The 23,986-nt window shown below is 40.7% G+C and overlaps 1 non-coding gene across 1 annotated transcript; it reads left to right on the plus strand.

Annotated features, from left to right (window-relative positions):
• The first annotated feature begins 17,503 nt into the window (after window positions 1-17,503).
• LOC131226526 (small nucleolar RNA R71) lies at window positions 17,504-17,610 on the plus strand. The gene has a single exon (XR_009161902.1). It is a non-coding gene; the product is annotated as a small nucleolar RNA R71 (small nucleolar RNA).
• Window positions 17,611-23,986: the final 6,376 nt, after the last annotated feature.

Raw genomic sequence — 23,986 nt, forward strand, 5'->3', positions numbered from 1 at the left:
GAGTTTTTCTTCTTTCCTTATTTATTTTAAATGTTTTCTTTAGGAGATTTAGTTTCAATCATGTTTATGGTTGGCTAAACTTCTTAGTTAGGGCTAAGAGGTGAAGCTTGTAGCGTGTTGGGATGATTATCTTTCTTTAATTCTTGTTTTTCTTAAATGTCATTGATTTCTAGTTTGATTTTAAGGAATATTTTCAATTTTCTATGATTTATTGTGGCTCAAATTACAATAGATATTGTGATAGCTTTGAATATCTTCTTTTCTATTATGAGATTGTGAGATTGGTAAATCCTATTATTCACCATTGTCTCTTGGGCATGGTAGGATGATGGAATCCCTTCCAATCATCAAAATACTCCTTCATGTGTGACTAGGTCAATGACTAGGTCAATGAAAAGTTCAGATTTGGTTTAATTTCTTCATCTTCCAATTGGATAGGATAGGACTCCAATTCCAATTGTGTTTCTTGAATCAAGTAAGGTAGCATCCTGATAGCTACAAGTGAATACTTGGTGCTCTAGTTTCCTTTTGATTATTGAAATCTCAATCCCAATAACTCTATTTTATTCCAGAGTTAGGTTTAAATCTTATTCTAGTTTTTCTTCTAGTTACTTTCAGAATACGTACAAGTTTAGTCCCTTTAGATTTGACCTCGATTTCACTGAGTTATTATTACATCGTAACCCTACACTTGGGGTTGTGAACAGATCGCACGTCACGTACACTCTTGGGTGAAGGTAGGTTAGACATAAGATCAATTTTTACCTTGTCTACCTCAATTCCCTTGGACAAAATTATATATCCAAGCACAATTCTCTTAGGAGCCATGAAATAACATTTCTCCCAATTCAAAACCAAATTCTTTTTTTCTCATCGCTTCAACACATTTTTAAGATTTTCCAAACACTTGTTGAAGGATGGACTAAAAATAGAGAAGTCATCCATGAAAACCTCTAAATATTGTCCCACCATGCCAGAAATATGCTCAACGTGCATTGTTGAAAGTTGGCAGGGGCATTACACAGTCCGAATGGCATCCTTCAGTAAGCAAAGGTGCCATAGGAGCATGTGAACGCTGTCTTCTTGTTCACAACCCCAAGTGTAGGGTCGCGATGTAGTAATAATCTTGGTGAGACCGAAGTCAAATCCACAAGGACTAATCTTGTACATTTCTTAAAAGTAATTAGAACTAGAACTAGGAGAAGATCTAAAAACAGAAATTTAAATTTAAAGGAGTAATTGTGAATAAGGTTTAAACTATCAATTGAAAGTGGGGACTAGGGTGCCAAGGATTCACTTATGGTAATTGAGATGCCACCTTGCTTGATTCAAGAGATCTAACTGGAATCAGACTCATATCTTATCTAGTTGAAGAAAGATATGATCGAATATCTAAACTTCTCATTGATCCGGTCTCAAAGGAGGAGAATTGTGAGGATTTGGAAGGGATTCCGTCACTAAACCATACCCAAGAGACGATGGCAAACAACAGGATTTACCAATCCCACAATCTCAAATAAGAAAAGAAGATACTTAAAGCTATCGCAGCATCTACTGTAATTTGAGTCACAATAAACCATTGAAAACTGAAAATATTCCTTAAAATCAACTAGAAATCAATGAAGTTCAACATAACCATGAATCAAAGTAAAGTAAACATCCCAATCACGCTACAAGCTTCACCTCTTAGCCCTAGCTAAGAGGTTTAGCCAACCATAGACATGATTGAACTAAGAACTCTTAAATAAAACATAAAAACAAACTAAGGAAGAAGAAAACTGTTGGCGGCGGCTCTCCACCTTTTTGCTCCACTCCTCAAACCCTCGAAGATGCTTTAGAGCATCATAGGAACTCCTATTTATAGTTGGGGGACTCCAACTTTCTCACCAAGTTAAAAAAGTCTAGAAACCACCTCAAATTTACACAGTCTGCGCAAAATCTACGTAACCTTCAATTAGTCAAGGTCAATCTTCGACTAGTCGAGTTAAATCTTCGATTAGTCAAAGGTCACGTAAATTTGAAAGATCATGTTGCTTGAGTTCGAGACGAAGTTTCTTAGGTTGGTCTGTAATGCCCCGTGTTTTCAGGACCCGAGTATATGACCCGTTTCCCAAAAACCCTAATGTTAACCTAAAAAGTGTCAAATTTCATATATAATCTTTTTCTTTTATTAGAGTTAGCAGATAAGCGTAGAATGGACAAGTCAACATAAAAGAAAATTTTCATTTATATTTAGAATATACAAGAGGTTGCCCATAATGACTTATACAAACCAATATCTCCGAACTAACAAATACAAGAATTACACAATTTATATAAGAGAGATAGCAAAATGCATAAAAGTTTGAGCCGCAAGATCGCGCAGCTCCACTTGGCAAATACAATCATGCATCTTTGGCACTTGTACCCTGCTCCTCATCAGTTTGAACCTAAATGTCACTTAAGCCACCTGTGCTACCTGTACAGTTATATATTTGATGGATGAGTGGCCAACTCAATGTGAATTCTTCTCAAGATTACACAGCCACATTAGTTAAGTATAGTTAAAAACAACAAGGCATTCAAAACAATACATGATGCAATCTTTTTAAATGCATGGATGTGTGAATGCACATCGACCTGGGAATGCTCATCCAGTCGGCTTTTAGGCAAAACCCACACAATGTGGCCGGTCACCAGTGAGAGTACATAGTACATGCGTAGTGCCAACCTCACCGAGAGTGGGTCGATAGTCGATGGTATGGGAGCTAGCGAAACGATACTCTAACTAAATCCTATTAGGCACGTGCTACAGCATCCAGAATTAGCCACCCATCATTTTTCGAATGCTATGAATGCATGATTAACCCATCCGTTATTATTCCATTTACAACCAACTAGTTTAATAAGCTCAAAGGTCACTACAGGGGGTTCATCATCCAGCGTAGGTCGACAGCTCGGGCATAGTATCCCATGACCACCATCCCCGACTCGTGAGGTCCTCCCATCTTAGGATGCTTAATGGATGCCCATTGACCAGTGGTCAATCAAATTCATTAAGTAGGAATTACCATCGCATGGTATAGGTCATCGAAGGCACGCAAGACAATCATCAAAACATGGGACCGATGTCGAATCATAGCGGCAAAAAGGGTACATAGTCATCAAATTAAAATGGCAAAAAGGGTCAGGCAAGGCTAAACCAGGGCGGTTAAAGGAGATCATTTCTAAGCCACTCAAGCCGTATGCCCTATGGATGGTAAATCCCACATTAATGTTCGATATCCCACATATCCTCTAAATCAAGGGCCCATTTCTTATCACAACCCATCTTGTTACATCCTAAGTATGGTTTCGTGTACAAAAGAGGGAATTACCCACTAATAAGTGTAGTGAATAGAGATTTATAAGCGACTTACAACAATTTATGTGAAAGCATATACATATAGCATGTCAGATGTATGTGAAGCACTTGATACATAATAATCACAAAGATCATAGATTGAAATTTAAATGGAAGCCATCATAACTATTACATGCAATCGTAAATCAAATATAAGTCATGTTTTAAGAGTTTATGACCAATGTAAGAGATCACGTCCTATAAGATAACATGTGATTCTGAGAAAGACTATTACTTAACCAATTTAGAAATGGAAAGCATAAAGGAAAGAATCATCACCTTATGAGTAGAATCACTCCCAATGTTGCTAGAGTTAGTTGTACACTTAAGGATCAAAATCAACACAATCTGTCCAGTTAAATCACAGCATTATAATACTTATATGGTTAGGATGAAACTTGAGGTTTTGAGTCTTACATTCCAATCAAGATTTTTTAAAATACTGTTATACTTAAACTAGGTATGCATAGCTTCATAAGGAAATGTACTCAAGATTTTTAAAAATACTGTTATACTTAAACTAGGTATGCATAGCTTCATAAGGAAATGTACTCAGGGATATTAACTTGCTTGGTAGCTAGATGGTTGCCAAATCTCATCTTCGGGTTGGTCTTGATTGGCTCCATCTAGCATGATTCAAATCCCTAGAAATGTTGTACCCAAATAACTATTACCAACAGTATAATTCAACAAGGTCTATTAAGTTAACTTGGCTCAACAATTTAGCCCGAGCTCGGGTTCATTCTAGGGTCCGATAGTGAAGGTTTGAACTAGAGTTCCCTACCTTTTAAACATGGAGTAACATTAAATCATATATATATATATATATATATATATATATATATATATATATATATATATATATATATATATATATTAAAAGAGATAAAATATAATATAGGTTTTGAAACCCCTTTCACATTGCTTGACCGAGTTAGCTTGACTCGATCTCACCACAACGCGGCTTGAATCGACCCGGCTGTCAATTTGCTGGGGAAATTCAAACCTGCCTCCTCTTCACTAACTCCAACTGATGCAAGGCTGGAACGGATAGGGCTGGGCCAAACCCAGCAGAGATTCAACACAACTCGCCGAGTCAACTCGGCAGTGACTAGGCTGGCACATGGCTGCACAACCTCTCACTTTCTCTTTCCTTTCTTTCTTCTCCTTTCCTCCTCGTTTTCTCCCTACCTTTCTCCTTGCTGGAAAAGAGGTCCAGCAATGGCTGTTGGTGCCATGAGCTGAGCCAACTCAGGGACGAGTTGCATGGTTCAGGCCTAACACGAGTTCATCATCAACCCGAACGGCCGCAAGTCGATCCCCCGGGTTGATCTCCCTCTCTGTCTCATTCTTCTCCTTACTTTCCTTCCTATTCCTTCCTCTACTCCTACCACTGCCCCCCCTCTCTCTGGATGATCAGAGGCGTGGTGGTCAGATCGACCCGCCTAACTCGGTGAGTCAATAAACCCAGCTGGTGCAACTTCCACCCAGCACGACTTGGCCTGGGGCCCAGCCGACGGTCGGATCTGCCTGGTGCTCTCTCTCTCTCTCTCTCTCTCTCTCTCTCTCTCTCTCTCTCTCTCTCTCTCTCTCTCTCTCTACCGAGCTGGGGCCGCGGGCCAACCCTCACCCGTCCTGACTCGAGCTCAGTCCAGCTGAGTCGTGGTGGTGCGGTGCAACAGCCGCACCCTCATATTCTTCCTTCTTCTTTTTTCTTCCTTCTTCCATTTCCTTCTTCTCTTTCTCCTTTTCATCCTTTCCTTCTTCGATCTGAACAGGTTGTTGTAGAGATGGCTGATCTGAGAAACAGGAACTGACGGTTGAGCTTTCGACAAGGAAGACGACCCGCCATTAATGGCAGATCATGAACGTCCGCATTTTCCTTCAAAATGATGCCTAAGGACAATGTAAACAGGCCTATGGGAGCTTGGGATGTGATCAAAATGAAGTTCAGAGGAGGTTTGGTTGGTGGTTTTAAAGGAGGAAGAAAACAGCTAGGGGAAAGCTGTTTCGGTTGCTGGTTTTCTACCCTAAACCCTGGCCTCTGTAAGTGGAATGGACGGATAAGATAACCCTCCAAGGGACGGTTGAGATGGAAAGATACAAGGGCACGCGGATTGCCAGCGTGGAGGGGAGGCAAAAACGGAAGTTTTCCGTTTTTGGAAACGCCAGCCGCGCACATCCTGCTTGTGCTTGTGCTTGTGCTTGTGTGCGCGGACGAGTGCATATGCACGTGAGACCCACCACGTCTTCTTTGGACCCAACATACAAACAAGATGGACGGTTCGGATCAGCTCTAGGTGGCCTGTACCGATCACGAATGGTCGGTTTTGAGAGGGCAGGAAACACATCTTCGTCTGCACGCCAGCCCCGTTCGTCCGGAATAGTGCGCATGTTTGTGGGTTTCAGCATGCAATGGCATTGGGTTTTAGTTGGGACGTCCCACCCAACACGATGGGCGGTTCAGATCATGTAGTAGGGCAGCGGATGTGGGCCCCATCTTAACCAAACAGAAACGGTCTGTTTCAGACCGTTGCAGGCGGAAATGAAAGAGAGAGAGGGAAGTTCTTTCTTTTTTTAGAAAATTCGGGTCAACAGGCTTTGACAGGGTTTCTTGGACTAGTGCACAACAAGTGCTCCTGCATTGTGTACACGTGCAACCAAATGTGGGGACAACAAGTGGAATTGACGAAATCCACACCGTGCATCGAGTCCCTGATATTGATTAGGGGTCTCAGCTAGATTTGAGGCATATTTGTACTTTGGGTGGCTCACACCTACTGATTTTTACCTTATTTCATTGACTCATATTTCTCCAGCAGTCAGATTGATCTCAATCTGCGGCCCAATGGTCAAGAGAGTCCTAGGAAACTCGTCCGAGTGATCAGGACGCCCTATATCCTATAATGGAAGATTAGATGGCCACACTCACTGTTAAATAGGTTCGTGATCTAATCCAACAGCTAATCTTAAGGTTTAATGGACGACTTTAAAGTCCAATAGCTAACTCATCTTAAATCATCGATTAATGGCCTTAGGTCATTTCACACAACTAATTACTTGATGATATAGGGTTCTAAGGGTGATTACACATAGTCTAATAGTTAATCTTGAATTAAATAGCCAATCCAGCACATTTGAGTGGGGATTTCACCTGGCCTAACATCATGGACTACTAGACAGTAGATTAGATGGTCCATATTAGCCTTTAAACATACTCTGATGCTAGTGAGTGTTCATTTATGATCACGAGAATGATCAAGACATTCCATGGTCCACAACGGATGGTTTAATTATGGATGAAGATTGCTTCCAACAGTTAGATTTAGATTATAATGAACATGAATGTTTGCTTTAAAAAGGTTTATATTTATACTAGGTTAGGCTACACGATAACACTCAAGTATTGAAAAGTACGGGGTGTTACATGGTCGAAGCAGAACTTGGGCTAGTCGAACTAGAGCTTGGGCTAGTCGAACTTCACGCGTATTCCTTTTCTTCAGTTCAAATCTTTTATTCTATTCATTCCTCACTTTCTTTCCTTAGATCTTTGGCATATGAATTCTTCAATCTTGGCCTGCTAAGATCCATCTTTTACCTTAGTGATTCTTGAGCATCAAATCTATGCTTTTAACATTCTTTTCAATCCAAGCTCTCAGATTCACCTTGCAACACAAACATGTATAAAATATACCTTTACGCAGTATCATGTTCGTAAAACCAAGATATAATGTAACGCCATGGAATTTTTATGGCCAGAGTTTATACTCGTGTCCGAGAAAATCGAGTGTTAATAATGTAAACTTATATGCTTTGAAAATCGTACCCTTTTTTTTCATTTGGATCACATCCAGATACATTCATGAACGTAACATTCATGAGAATAAAATTGACTGTATTGAAAATTTCATTAAAATAAAGGAATAATCAAATGCCCTTTCAATAGGAGCTTATTATAATATCAGAGTTCGCAGCAGAAGTATACAACTAAATCATAAATTGTCTTCTAAATCTTTCAACATAATCTTCCTTAGGAAGATTGTTCACTAAGTCTTCAATCTGTACGTCACCTGCATAATCTATATGGTTGGGAGAGGGTTAATGCCCTACTCATAGTGACGGTTATCCTTTAAGATTAACAGTAATTCAAGTGATTCATAACATAAAGTAAATGTTCTGATACATCTCGTACTCCACAACTACAAAAGGTATCAATGTACAACCAATCTATGTGAGATGCATGCCTAGTAAAGTATATGTGATTTATCACACGTAGCGATCACGATAATGTAGAATATGATTAGAGTTATCCGACTCGCCCCGCATCCCATACTATGGATATTCGTCGACGTATCCTACGTTTAACATGGATTTATGCGGTTATCTTAAGACGGACACAACACATGACCAGGTGAATCACGTAACCCCGATTGGAGCGACTAATTGCGACAACCAACCTTCAAAAAAAATTGATGCAACACGTATATAGAACGATTCACATACATCAACTGGTGCACCATCACCCGTGAAACATGGAATTACGTGTTGCCACAGGGCCGCTACTGAAAACGCATTATGTTCACGATATTTATTCGATTGCTAGAGGAGGGATTCCCACATAGTACTTGCACCAAGAGAGAAAGCCTTGAACTATGGGAGTTTAGGAATATCAAGACACCTGCCCGAGCCTTTAACGTAAATAAGAGACGAGTGACAATAACTAGATTAAATAAGAGGCGAGTGGTGAAGGTCAACTCAAATATGAGACGAGTAACAAAGGCCAACTCAAATAAGATTAAAGGCAAGAGTAAGGCTCATATCCATAGCCCCACATGAATTCAAGAAGACTCCTTGCAGTCAACATTATACTTGTAAGCCAAAGGCAAATAATTGATGGGGAAATTTCAAAGTAAAATGGAGGCATGTAAAAGATAAAATAAATGAAGGCATGTAAAAGGCAGGATAAATATAACAACTTAAATTAATGTAAGCTTAAATGATAAAACCCTCACCTCTAATGTTATTCGATCTTCCTATTAGTGACGTTGATGATCTAGAAATCTCTTAGTCCCAATCTTTTTCCTTTCTTTTCTTTTCTTTTCTTTCCTTTCCCTTTCTTTTATTTTATTCTCTTTTCTTTTCTTTCTTTCTTTCCTTTCTCTTTTCTTTTTCTCTCTCTTTTCTTTATCTTTCCTTTCCTTCCTTTTCCTTTCTTTTCTTTTCTTTCTTTTCCTTTCTCCTTCCATGTTTTGTTGTGGTTGCTAGCTGGTGTCCCTTCTTCCTCTGGTTTTCTTCCCTTCTTTCTCTCTTTCTTGTTTCTTTCTTTTTCTTTCTTGTTCTGCTCTCCTCCAAACGTCGGATGGAGGCATATTTATAAGGGCATGGGGCCTTCTAGACCCTTCCCCGCGTAACCTTACGCAGGCTGTTTGCGTAAGGGAGGAAGCAGGGCGGCTTACGGTGCCTGTTTCTGTGCAGAGGATCGAAAGACGTGGAGAAGTGGGATGATCGGCAACCGTACAATAGGATTTTTCCCCGGCTGCCTCCGTGGGAGGAGTTGGAAATTCCCTTAAGAAGGTTTGAGCGGTCAAGATCATCCGCAGGGTCGCATAGACAACCTTGGTGTGACCGGCTTTCCCTGTCCACCATTTTCTACGAAAGACGGTTTTCCTATTGTCGCGTCCATGACCGTATGCATGGGTCGGTATAGGCTTTATGGTCTTGGTCAAGATATCGTGACAAACTCCATGGACGGTTCGGATTGTCCAAGTGGTAGTGGGGCCCAATTCAGGATCAACCGTGCGATATATGTTCGCACTCAGTTACTGAGGTCTCGATTGTGTACAGTGGAATTTTATAGGATTCTGCGGGAAGGCTAGGGTGTGGTCAGTTTTCCTTTCAGTGGGGATTCAACGATTCAGATTTTGTTAGAAGATCAAGCACGAAGTTTTGGCGAGGAAAAACTCTCAAATCTGTGCTTCGTTCGGATTCTTTCACATCAGCAGAGAGTGTCGCGGTTCGGTCGCTGATCTGGTGTGGTCCATTTGAAATAGTTTTTAGGGGAATTCGTTCCCTTCACTGAAACCCTCGGGTCACATCAGGCCATAGACTAAAATATGGAGTGGATCTAATCTTAGGGTGGGTCACATTATTAGTCAATGTGGGGATGATATTCGCCGTCACTTCCGATTTCGCGTCTGATGTTACAACATGTGGATGAGTTTCTTTTCTACATTGTTGTTCAAAATAGGTGGGGTCCACTTCTAATGACATTCTGGGAGATCTAATCCATTCATCTGTTTTGTATGATAGTTTTAGGCCAAGGTCCAAAATATGGAGTAGTTTCAAGTCCTAGCTGAGCCACACTTTGTAACAGTGTGTGGTTAATGCTTACCATGAAACATCTTATGATAACAAACAGATTGTTGCTGCTGTACATGTTACTGTATGGTTTAAACTTCCAAATCTACTCTTTTCCTTTGTCTGTGCTCCCGTCGTTCGTAACTCACAACTTTGCCGTCCAAAAGGGACAAAACTTCATCACTGATCGCTATTTCTCAAGATCTCCCAACGGGTTAAATTTGGGTCATGATCTCTCAAGGATAACCAAGATGCTTTTTTAATGGCTAACACACTCTATATTTCAAAATAATGTTTGTATACATCTAATTGACAAGCTACCAGATAGTTTGGACTTATACCCTAAGATATTAGTGATGATTGGTTTATTCTCATATTCGGATGGCCCATTTGGCGGATCCAATTATGATAGGTGGTTAGATGACTTGCTAAAAATAAGGGAACTTGATGGTTAGCACTTTGGCCATGTATGTAGATGGATGTACGGTCAGTTTCGTAAACGGATGGACATAAAGTGGGTTTTTGGAGTGATTATTTTCGTAATTATTGCTGATCTAAGAGTTTTGTGAAATCTAATATTCTACAGGGTTATATACACCTTCCCAAACAATTCTTACAAAAGAACTTACATGTAAATCATTATGGATAAGGAGTTATTAGCCAATTCATTTAAGGGAAGGTGCGCATGTCAAATCACATGATGGATAGGTCTTGTCTCAAAATCCACGGTCAGATTGTTGGATCTATGCATGGAGATCATTCCCAACGATTAGATTCGTGTCAGGGAATGGATGTAAGGTTAGGATAGCCAGGTTGGTGTCGTACACATGCACGTATCAAGTTAAACTTCATTGTAACACTCGAGAACTTTCAATACTCAGGTATTGAAAAGTTTGAAGTGTTACATATAAATAGGGGAAAATATGCAATATTTGACACTCAACACTTCCCTTGATCTTCAAGGGCTATCTCTATTTGATTGTAGCCTAAATACCCATCAAGGAAGCAGTAGTAAGAATAACCAGCTATCCTTTCTAAAATTTGATCAATGAAGGGCAAAGGAAAGTAGTCCTACCTTATAACGGTATTCAATTTTCTATAGTCAATGCACATTTTCCAACCAGTAGTGTCACGCCCTAAACTCGAAAACCGGGCTCATAAAATTCTCGATCGTCGAATCCGATGCCGACAGCTTTCGTAGTATCCCATTCTCGGCTCCCAGCGCCCATACACCAGATTCTAATCCTAGGATCCTACAAGGAGGATTTTTCAACGTACATTTATCTCGTAAGAAGTATAACCACAAGTTTACCCAATTCACAAAGACAACATCATCATCACATATCCATTAATATAAATAGTTGATTATAATACTAAAAGGAAAATATATATATCAAAAATCAAAGCTCCAGAAGACAGCTACACGCTCCAAGCTCAATGCTGCTATGACCTAATGCCACCTACACGCATCTATCGTGTATAAGCTTATAAAAAACTTAAAGGGTAGTGTAAGTGTGTACGCAATATAAGCGTGCTCAAGATGAATATGAGAGCAATCGGAAACATGTTTGTAAGTCCATAAATATCATCAGCCTTATCCAGGTTATGCGATGCAAAAACATAATAAGCTAATATCATATATTGAGGAAGCAATATAGATCAGCTGTGCAATGCGGAGACATAATAAGCCAAATATCATATACTAAGGATACAATGCAAAACACAAATCCTGACGAGTCCACAAATACCGTCAACCTCATCTAGGCCATATAAATGTAGAAACACAGCAACCCAAAATGTTATATGCCATGGATGTAATGCAATATGCAAATCCTGGCAAATTCATAATACCATCAACCTTATTCAGGCTATGTAGTGTAAAAGCATAGTAAACCAAATGTTATATGCTGAGGATACAATGCAGTATGCGGTGTGAATGAAATGACCAAGCTGGAGTGTAAAGTCGGGATGATAGTACATAGTATCGCAGAGTATGGGATCCACCACAAGGGACTTATATCCAAATTAGTCCCATACATAAATTTAGATAGCCAAACTCAATGTGATAAACTCCTGATCTCAGGTTGGTCGCGCGCCCCAACCGAAATCCTGGCCATTGCAAAGGTACACATAACAATTAGTTGCGCACCACCAGCCTGAGTGGATAGTGAATGAATGAGTAAAATGCTGAGTATGCAACTCCTGCTCAATAAGTCCACATATCAGTATCGTACATCTCTAAGATCATCACTGGGGTCTAGTACACTCTATGCTATCTGCCACTCCATCAAGCACATAACTGAGTAAATGGAAGATACCTCACTATCCGCCTACCAATATAGCCCAGCTCATCGATAGCGGACTCATTTATGAGTTGGTCAGACTCAGCCTAACATTACCTACTCTCTCAGGCGGGTAAGGTCACACCCCCTCCTAACTGACCACGACACAGTGGGAGACGCAGCCTACTGGTATATGACCCTCATGCGCTCATATATATCCATTCAGTCTAGACGTTGGGGCGACCTCTGGTACCAAGAGGGTTTAGGGACTTTCACTCAAGGACATCTATGACACCCTATGTAGAAAAGATTTTTCGTGTCCCATCTGGCCATCCACGACATGCCCGTGGAGGCCAAGACCTTGATGTTGCTAGGGCATATGGTAGTCATATCATAAAATGTAAAATGCATGAGTCATACCATCCAGTCATGCATCAAACCTACGCGTACCGCGCGCTCATGTGGGGCAACGATCTGTCTCTCAGAGTCTCATAATAATCTGCCCAATAGCATGTGCTATGATTAATCACTCCTCATAACAAGCAAAGATATGATGCGTATGGGCATGGATCGTAGAGCTATACTAAGCATGTTATATGATGATGATGTACTCTCCTCATGAAGGATGGGCCTAGACAGCCTACTCATATCAAGAATGAGCCTAACGAGGCTTAAGGGAAGGTTACAATGTGGACATTTAACCATCATTGCCCATCAATGTGGACATTTAACCAACATTGCTCCCAAGGAGTGGCCCCCATATGGTCAAACATCACATGGGCCTCATATACATCACAAAGGGCTGCATCACATGGGCCTTACACATCACAATGGGCCGTATCTCATGGGCTTAATACACATCACAATGGGCTGCATTACATGGGCCTCATATGCATCGCAATGGGCCTCTCACACGGGCCTAATATACATCACAATGGGCCGCTCACATGGACCTAATATACATCACAATGGGCCGCTCACACGGGCCTAATAAACATGACAATGGGCCTCATTGTCTGGCCCTCAAATGCATCATAATGGGCCTCATCACTTGGACTTCAAATATGTCACATGGGGCCTCATAGCAGGAGGGCCCTGCACAGCCAGCAGGTGGGCCTTGCATAACCAACAGGTGGGCCCCGCGTGTACAGCAGGTGAGTCCTACGTCCAACAATATAGACGGATGACATAGATATGAAACACATACATCATTGTAGGCCTCACCATCCAGCCTATCTGGACAGTGTGGATAGAATACATGCATCCAGGGTCCCACGTGTGGGATGCTGTGAAGAAGACACGTACATCATGTGGGTCCCACCCCCATCAAATGGAGGGACAGTGAGAATAGAACCCTTACATCGAGGTGGGTCCACGTCTAGGAAGGGATGGACGGCGAGGACATAAAACACATATATTGTATGGGTCCCACCGTCCATATCTAGACGGTGGACTACATGGATGAACACATGCATCTTGATAGGGCCCACCGTCTAGATCATGGTGGGCCACGTCAAAATGGATGGGCGGTGTAGATAAAACAAATACATCATTGTAGTCCCCACCGTCCATCTATGAAATACATATATCACGTTAGGTCACACTGTCCCACGTGTAGGGACGGTGTGGATATAATACATATCTTAGGTGGGTCCCATGTACATGTGGACGGTGAGGATAAAACCCATACTTCACAGTGGATCTCACGTGGTGGGCCATCTCACGGACGGACAGCGAGGATAAAACACTTACATCACGGTGGATCCCACCGTCCTTGCTGGACGGTGAGGATACCACACGTCTGGTGGGTCCCATTGTCACACGTGCTGACAGTGTGGATAAAATACATAAAGCAAGGTGGGGTCCCACGTGGGTGTGGCCCACCAGCAACTGCTATTGGGGTTTTCCCCCACGTTCAAGTCCTATCCAAAGCAGTTAACAGGGAGGCCGCTGGACGGTCTGTCCAGCAGCATGATGGGCCCTTGTTCATTGCACGGGCAACATGGATGGCATATACATTGTGGTGGGGTCCATGGATGGGTGGGCTGCCCCACTCCAAATCAAGGTGGTTTGATGTTTTCCCTTCATCCATGCCGACCCGAAAACAGATAAAAAGGCGAGCCGGTCGGACATAGCAGCGAGGTGGGCCCTACTTTGGACAACGGTGTGGTCCACTAGATGGACAGCATGGGTACGTTCCTACATCATAAAGGTGGGCCATCAACAAAGAAAAAGAGAGATAGAGAGAGAGACGAGCGATGGAGGGTTCCGCCACTATGAGCCCTCCCGTTCATACACAGCACACATCAAGTGGGTCCTAATGCATGTGGGCCCACCAATAAAAATCAATGGTGGAGATTCCCTTTCCACCAAAAATGTAAGGTCTAGATGCCCTTTTCACACTAGAAAAAATAAATATCACGATGGGGTCCATGGAGAATGGCCCCATCATAGGATGAACATATGAATCATGGTGGGCCATTGGCCACACCTAAGGTCCAAAGTGAGATCTATACCATCGATCGGTAGGCCTCACTTGGCCCATCATCAAAATATAAATCTACTCCTACAAAACACCCACCAATTGAAAATCTTCTAAGCTCCTTAATCTCCCAAGCTCCTAAGCTTCCTCTTTGATGAAGGATGATGAGATTTGAAGGGTTGGATGAGAGATGAGAGGGGTAGGAAGTGGGCCACACTTGGCTCTCTCATGGAAAGCTTGGACGTCCACACTCTTGGTTGCTTGGGAGTGAAGAGAGAAATGAGAGAGGAGAGGATGTGATGGGATGAAAGGGATGGTGTGAATGATGGGTGAGAGTAAGAAAGGGATGGGTGGAGAGAGAGAGAGAGAGAGAGAGAGAGTTGACATTAGGGATGGGAGAGGGATGGGCTAGGTAAGGGTTATGTACTTGATTGATTGATGTGATGGATGGCGGAGATTCTTTCAGAATTTACAACGCGCAGCGTTTTCCTCGAGATAAACATGGGCCCTCAACTCCTGGCCTGGGTATCGCATCGGTGCGTAAGACACGACATTAGAACCGCGGTCGCAAGGGTACAGGTCTTGGGTCGAGTCGACTCGGGTTGACAGCGTGCGACGTAAGGTTGTGCACAAATGCTATCTACGCGTCGCAGGTTGCTGGAATTTGACAGGGAGGATCGTAGAAGTTTACGGAACGGTATGGGCTAGGATTCGGGCCTTACAAGTAGTAACTCTAATTTTCACGAGTTCATTGTTGGTATTGGCTACGATGGTAATTTTAGACTTCTTGAGAACCACCTGAGTTAGGCTCACCCATTAACTATTGGATATAGGGTATATGATACCCACATCCAACAACTTAAGCACTTCTCCCTTAACCACCTCTTTCATGTTTAGATTTAATCGACTTTGTGGTTGTTGGGAGGTTTTTACATTATCCTCTACATGAATGTGGTGAGTCCAAATCAAAAGATCAATTCCCTTGAGGTCCATGATCGACCATCCAAGGGCTCCTTTATGCTCAATAAGAGTAGAAATAAGCATACTCTCTTATTTTTTATCTAGGTAGGAAGAAATCACCACTGGGTATATCTCATCTTGACCTAAGTAAACATATTTAAGATCAAAGGGCAAAGGTTTCAGGTCAAGCTTCGGCGCTTTGAGGCTAGACGGTGGAGGCACTACATCGGTTTGGGGCAAGGTTTCAAATTATGGCCTCCACTGGTAAACTTCAAGTAACGGTGCAACATCTAGTAAGGCATCCATCACCCTAATCGTGTCATCATCCAAATTGGGGGAGTGGGCTAAGCACGTCTCTAGAGGGTCAGAGAATAGAGTTATCAGTGCTCTACTTTCTATGAAAGAATCTATCAAGTTAATGTCGTGGAATATCATCAAAATCCTCTGACTGTTTGCCCATATTGAAAAAGATATTGAGCTCTAACGTTATATTCCCGAAAGACAAATTCATGACTCCATTCCTACAGTTGATGATAACATTGGATGTAGCAAGGAATAAGCGATCAAGGATGATAGGGATCTGAGTGCTCACATCTATGATGGGTTGAGTATCCAGAACAATAAAATCTACTAGATAGTAGAATTTATTAACCTGGACCAACACATCCTCAATCATCCCTCTCGGTATACAAACCGAATGATCAGCAAGTTGTAATATGGTCCGGGGGGATTTTAATTCACCGAGACCCAATTGTTCGTATACCAAGAAAGGAATCAAATTAACGCTTGCTCCCAAGTCAAGAAGTGCGCGCTCAATCTGGTGATTCTCGATTATACAGGTGATAGTTGAGCTACCAGGGTCTTTATATTTTTGTGTCACATCTTGCTTGAGGATGGCACTCACCTTTTCTATCAAAAAATTTTTCTTTTGAATAATCTATCGTTTCTTGGTTGTACATAAATCTTTCAAAAATTTGGCATAAGATGGGATTTGTTTCACGACGTCCAGCAGAGGGATGTTAACTTTCACTTGCTTCAGCACCTCTTGAATATCATGTGAGTTAGCTAGAGGCTTTGGTGCAATCAACCATTGGGGGAATGGCGCAATCGGCTTACTCACTTTTTCTAGTTCTTTCTCATGTGGAGCATTGCCAGGTATATTATTCTCAGTTTCTTCCAGGTCCATAGGCTTTTCAACCCTCGCCAGAATAGTTTTGTTAGTGATCTTCCCACTCCTAAGAGTGATGGTAGACTTAGCCTACTCCATCTGATTTGAAGAGCATAGGTCACTTATTTCATATTGTGGTTTTGGGTTGGGGAGACTGGTCTGAAAGGATCCCTTTCTCCCTATTCGAATTTTTTATCTTAAGCCCTTGTATGGCCTTTGTAAGGTCTTAAAAGGCTTACAATATGCCCTGATTAAAAAGCTCTTGGTTTTGTATATGTTTTAAGACTGGATCCTCTTGAGATTTCCTTTAATCCAGAAATTGGTTAAGGATCCCTTTAGGAGTAGTAGTTTGTCCGTTCCTCCAATTGAAATTTGGGTGGTTCCTCCAACTTGAGTTATCTGTATTTGAGGTGGGTCCACTGAAAGGTCTTTGGTAGTTGTTTACAACATTTGATTACTCATTTAATACCTCTTGAAAAGGAGGAATTGTTGGGCAATTTTCAGTTGTATGTATGTTACAAGCATAGATACCATAAACAACTTCCGCAGCCATGTCGGATTTGATAGGTACTGCCTTCTTAAGTTCCATGGGCTCGATTTTCCTTGTGAAATTGGCCACTTTAGCATTTATATCACCTTCTTCTTTCAAAATATATATTTCGCCCCTCTCCTTTGATTGAGTAGGCTTAGAAGTGGTGTTAGGTCTTGGGGAGATGTCCCATGATTGTACATTTTCAGCAAGTTTGTTAAAGTAATCCCACACATCATCCACATTCTTATTCATGAATTCCCCATTACACATCATCTCGACCAATTGGCACATAAGAGATATCAGTCCATCATAGAAGAAGTTTGTTATGCATCACGTTTCAAATCCATGTTGTGGGCATGAATTGACAAGATCCTTGAACATTTCCTAACTTTGGAAGAAGGTCTCATCTTCCTTTTGGGCGAAGTTCATGATTGCCTTCCTTATGGTGTTTATCTTATAGTATGGGAAGAATTTCTTTATGAACTCTCTTATCATGTCGTTCCATACGCCAATGGATCGTGGATGTAGTGAGTGCAACCACGTCTTAGCTTTCTCTTTTAAGGAGAAAGGAAAGAGTTTTAGCCTAATTGTGTCCTTAGACACATTAGGGAAGTGTAGAGTGGCTATTCTCTTAGCAAACACTTTCATGTGTAGGTATGGACTTTCAGATTCAATTCCATGGAACTTCGGAAGGAGTTAGATCACTCCTGACTTAATATCTATATTTCCTGCATTGTCTAGAAAAATCTTGTAGGAAGGTGTGCTCACCCCCACCGATTGTAAATAATCTCATAGAGTACGAGGTGGGAGTACATGGTGCACCTCATTCTCATCCTGGTCTTCCTCAACTGGGTGTTAAGGTTGATATGCAGCCATCACTTTTATTGACTCAGAGGGTCTCAAGTGGTGTCTAATCTTGTGATAGATAAGCAACCATTCGACTAATCCTCCTTCACTCAAAAGACGTAGAGTGTTATTATGGACCCACTTGGGTATGAAACACTCGCAGCCTTCTAACAACTAAACAACTAAAACCTAAAAAAAAAACCTACAGAAAAATAAAGCAAATAAGAAATCTAGAAAAGATAAGAGAGAATTGGAACAAAATTACTAGATAAGAGTTGCTATGTTAGGATCTTACAAAACAGAAAACAATGTTATTTTCTAAAAACAATCTCAGAAAAATTCTAACCTAAAAACAAAAACTTAACCCTAATCCTAAACTAATTCCAATACTAATTAATTTCAGAAAAACACAAACATAGTCCTCGGCAACGGTGCCAAAAACTTGTTCACAATCCCAAGTACAAGGTTATGATGTAGTAATAACTCGATGAGACCAATGTCGAATTCACAAGGACTAAACTTGTACGTATTCTAAAAATAACTAAAAGTAGAAGTAGAACTAGAATAATATCTAAAATAGAAATCTAGAATAAAAAGAGTAATTGTGAATAAAGTATCGACATTCTAAAAGGAAACTAAAGCACCAAGAATCCACTTGGAGCTATCAAGATGCTATCTTGCTTGATTCAATAAACACAATTGGAATCAAAGTCCTATCTTATTCAGTTGGAAGATAAAATAATTGAAGTACAATCTAAACATTGCACGAAGTTAGTTCACACATGAAGGAGTATTGTGATGATTGGAAGGGATTCTATAATCCTACCATGCCCAGGAGACGATGGTGAACAACAAGATTTACCAATCTCACCATCTCATAATGGAAAAGAAGATATACAAAGCTATCGCAGTGTCTATTGTAATTTGAGTCATAATAAACCATAAAAAAACTGAAAATATTCCTTAAATTCAAACTAGAAATCAATGAAGTTCAACATAAGCAAGAATTAAAACAAAATAAACATCCTGACACGCTAAAAGCTTCACCTTTTCGCCCTAGCTAAGAGATTAGCAACTAGTCATGTCTAACTCAAAAACATAAGAAAAACAAAAAGATCTACTAGAACCCATGAAGAAATCGAAGTAGAAGAATGTCGTTGGCGCTCCACTTAGGCCTCCTTTCCCTTTCCAAACTCTAGAAAATGATTTGAAACATCCTAGGGACTCCTATTTATAGTTATGGAACTCCAACTTTTGCACCGAGTTGGAAAAATCTGCAAACCGCCTCAAATTTACGTAGTCCACGTAAACTCTGCATAACGCCTTTGATGTTATTAAACAGTCTTCGATTGATCGAAAAATCATCCAGAACTGTCCAACGAGTTTGGCTTAAGAAATCTTGAAATTCTCGATTATATCGAATTAGCTTTGATTCCACCTTTGATGCATCGAACAGTCTTCGATTGCATCGAAGTCAATTTTGACACTTTTTCGGAACTATGCTTTTCTGGCACCGGAATTTCAGTATATCTTTTTTAAGGACAATTTTTAGGATTCATTTTCTTCGCTTCAAATCTTCGATTCTCTTCATTCCTCACTTAGTTTCCTTCGATCTTTAGTATGTGACTTCTTCATTAATGATTTTCAAATCTCTAATTCTTCATTGTCTTCTTTTGAGCTCTAAATCCATCCTTTTAAGCGCATATTTATCATAAGCTTTCGAGTTATCTCGCATAACAAAAACGTATATAATTTAATCACACTATCAATTAAATGCTAGAAAAACTAATATAATTGAAGGGTTAAATATGCAATATTTGAGTCTCAACACTTTGCCATTAAGCGTTTGACATCTTTGTGTGTGAAGCCTGGATAGATGGCTTCACCACAAGGGAGTAGTTGGGTCAGGGCAGAAATGTTAAAAATGATTGGACTCATGAGGCCGTAACTAAAGAAGAATGTGTTGGTCAATGTGCTCCAAAAAGCTAAAGCTGGAAGAAAAATGTCTGTATCTACTGGATAATCATATATAGAGAGCTTGATACACTTATAGCTGCTCGATGATCTTCATGTTACCTCATGTTGGGAAGATATGTGGGCAAACCAAGCTTCCCAGTCTGGGAGTGGTCTCAACCATGCTCGAGGATTCTTCAAAGTGTTCGTAGTATCAGGGATGGAATCAGACTAAATCAATAATGTCTCCCCAGGACAGAGAGGGAATAGAGGATCCATCATACCAACTTCATTTTGTTAAGGGAGTAAATGCAGGACCCATACAGAGATAATCACCCAAGGGTGATTCAAATACAATCTCGTCAATGCACTTATCGACAAGCACATCCATTACTATTATCAGATCTGTTTAATGAAATGAGGGAGTAGAAGATGAGGAGGCAGCCATTGTTTGAGGAGTAGATCCGAAGTTAGGAGTTAAGAAGAAGAGTAAGGAATAAAGGTGTAAGAATGAGGAGAAACTTGAAACGACGCCTATATCGGCCGAGGAAGAAGAACATTTATTAGGGCATCATTACTAGTTAGGAACGATGTAAATACACATGTCGGCATGGGGTTCATCCCCTGTTTCGATAAAGTGCAGCCGTTGCTGACGTATTGCCGAAGTCGGTTATGGTCTTGCTGACACGTGTAGGCTATAAATGCCACATTAATGAGAGGTAGCACATCGCTTTCACATTTTTTCAAAGGCGAATCGACGTATTGGGCAATGTTCATCTCCATTATTGTCATCCTTGCGAGAACCAATCAAGGGGAGTTACGTGTGATCTATACGGATTCACATGGTGTATTTAAAGATCTGCATATATGTACATATAAGATTTCTCGATAATCGTAGCTGGAGTGTATCATATGGTACCGTGTATTGCTTGAGCGGCTGATAAAGAAGCAATTGTGTGAAAATGGTTATTGGATAGGTGTTAAGAGGTGAAACAAAGAAGTTAAAAATAGTTGTGAACGGTTATGGTAACCATTAGAAAGTGAGAAAGATCTAGATGGCTGGATTAATGCTATAAATAGCAAAGAAATTCAACAAGAAAAATCATCTCATATCAACCAAAACAAACTAAATCTATCTTTCAACTACCTTTCAAATTATTAGTCAAATTACATTCCATAGTGTAATCTCTTTACTTTTTCTGTTAAGCAAATTACATATATTAGTGTAATCTTTTACTTTTCAACCTGTTGTTTACATGTCGTAGTGTAATCCGTAGCGTTAACCAAATAGCTGGTAACTTTTAGCTGTAACTTGAGTTCATGCTCGTGCATTGAATTTGGTTCCTCAATCGAAAATGTGTTTTGCAGCTGTTCTTTGTGACTGTTTGTAAGAATCCTTTCCTCATTTCCATCTATATTTGTTGAAAAAGTCATTTCGTACGAAAGACAAATGAGTAATCCATCATGAGAGGACGAACCCTACCCTATGAATATTGTTTGATCTAATTTTACACATTGAGCAAGTAGTTAAATAGGCAACCGATCTCACCAGATCTCAGTCATACACTTCGTGTTTGCCTATCTTGGTACTTGGGGTCATTATTCTTCAGTTTTGAATTGAAGCCGTAATTTCAATTCTAGCACGCTCGCACACTTAGTGTCGAAAACAATAGCAACAATAGGCTCGTCGTATCCTAAAAGCTATTTTCCTGCAACCTATCAGTAGTCTCAATTACTTTGAGAATGAGTGAATAATGCTTTAAGGATATCATGATCACACGTGCTTCAGCCCGTCCTTAATATTTTTCGGTTTCTTTTTTTATTTTACAGAAATTACAAATATGTAATTTGAGAATATCAGATTTGTTAACATACCTCATTATTGTCACCCCAGATCTTATTGTTGCACGGCCATCCCTGCAACATGTGTGGTAGAAAATTTGAGTACTTTCACGGGAGGCTTGCTAAACTACATTTAGATGTATTGCAAGGGGAAACGTTCAAACTTTAGCCTTTGGATCTGGAGGCATCTTTCAATGATCCAACTGTTTATATGGTGAGCCCAACTTAGATGTGAGATAGACAAAACATTAGAACTCTTAAATCATAATATTATAATAATCATTTAACTCTTTTTCTATGATCATGGACGAGAATAATCAAAGGGTTAAGTTTTCTTCTTAGGGCATGTTTGGTTCAATTTATTAGCTGGTATTACATGGAATTGAATTGGAAATACCACTGACTTAGCCCCATATCTTGTTTGGTTCCTTCATTGGCTATTAGCTTGGTATGCTTTGGAAAACGAGCCATAAGCCATGAAATTAGGGGCTATAGCAAGAAACCTTCCCAAGCTGTGTGGGATTCGAGGTGCACTGTCTCCACTACGCCCTGGGTTTTGCTTCAAATGGATTCTTGATGATGACAAGTTCTATGGGTCCCACCACGATGTATAGGCTCTATCCACACCATCCATTCATTTTTTGAGATCATTTTAAGGTCTCAACCCAAAAATCGGCAGATCCAAAGCTCAAGTGGACCACACCATAAAAAGCAATGGGGGTTGAACGCTTACAATTAAAAGCTTCTTAGGGCCCACAAAAGTTTCCAATGAAGTTGATATTTGTGTTTTCCTTTTCATGTGGGTCTGTGTGGCCTTTTAAACAGGTTGAATGGAAAATAGATACCACGGTTGGCCCTACGAACGTTTCAACAGTGGGTGTCATTGTACCCACTACTTTGTGTGGTGTAGTTCACGTAAGCTTTGAAATTGTCTCATTTGTGAATCCATCTCATAAAATGATGTCACAAAACAAATGCATGGTGTGGATATATAACACATACATTATAGTGGGGTCCGCAAACTTGGTAGCATCAACACACTATAGATGACCGTGGTGGTGTTGGGCATTTCCAAACATACTATAGACGGGAAATAAATCTTCATTGCTTCTACAATTCAATCTAAACACGTTTCAAAGTAAATACAAGGATTTACATTTTCACCCGCCTTCTTTCAAACGAGGAATAGGATAACCTTCACCACATGGAATTTGAGACAAACCTAACCCCACATAATTATTTACACAATGCCATTTTTATCCCCCCTAATTCCATCTAATACCATCCACCAAACACCCCCTTAGGGCCTATTTGGCTGGGCAGATTGGATGGGATTGAAAGATAGATCTTGGGATTGGTGAGGCGTGCCAAACAAACACGGGATCCTGATCCCGAATATAGCAATCCCATGGATCTTAAGACAATCCATTGACATCACCATTATTACCTTTAAATCCCATCTAATCCACCCTAATCTCTTCAAAATTGCCTGGGATGTGTTTGGTTCGAGGGATTGAAAGGTTTAATATTGGGATTGGCCGGGCGTGCCAAACAGACCTGATATTGCAATGCCAGGATATAACAATCCCATAGATCTTGCACCAATCCACTCTAATACCATCCAATCCCATCCAATCTGCCTGGCCAAACAGGCCCTTAGCGTATGCCCATCCAAGTCCGATGCCCAAAATGCAAAACCGTTTAATTCCATGAAAATGGAAGGATCCAACGACTAAAGTCGCGAGTATGTTGTCGCAATGCGTCTTAACATTTTCAGCGAACTAACTCTGCTTGACCCGTAAGACAGCTTAGATTTGATCTCGGAAGTTTGCTAACCCCACACGCGTGTGGAACCCTGTACATCCCCACCACACCACACGCAAATAACTCCGCAATTATTGAACCACGTGACCAGATATGGTCTCTCCATCAGGTGGGCCACTCTGTTTAGATCGTCTGACGTAAGAATCACGTTGTTTCATTATACAGATCGGCAACAGTGTGAAAAAACAATTGGACAGCTACAAAATAATTAGCCGTCCATGTCTTTTGGACATGGAGATACCGGAGTGAAACCGCTTACATTTTCGTATCGGAAAATCCAAACAAGGTGACCCAACTGATGCAAATCTCAGGTCTTTGACACGTTTTCTGTATTGGCATACGAGGTTGCCTGTGCGTC

Source organism: Magnolia sinica, chromosome 14, assembly GCF_029962835.1.
Source record: "Magnolia sinica isolate HGM2019 chromosome 14, MsV1, whole genome shotgun sequence".
In the NCBI taxonomy this organism is placed as follows: Eukaryota; Viridiplantae; Streptophyta; class Magnoliopsida; order Magnoliales; family Magnoliaceae; genus Magnolia; species Magnolia sinica.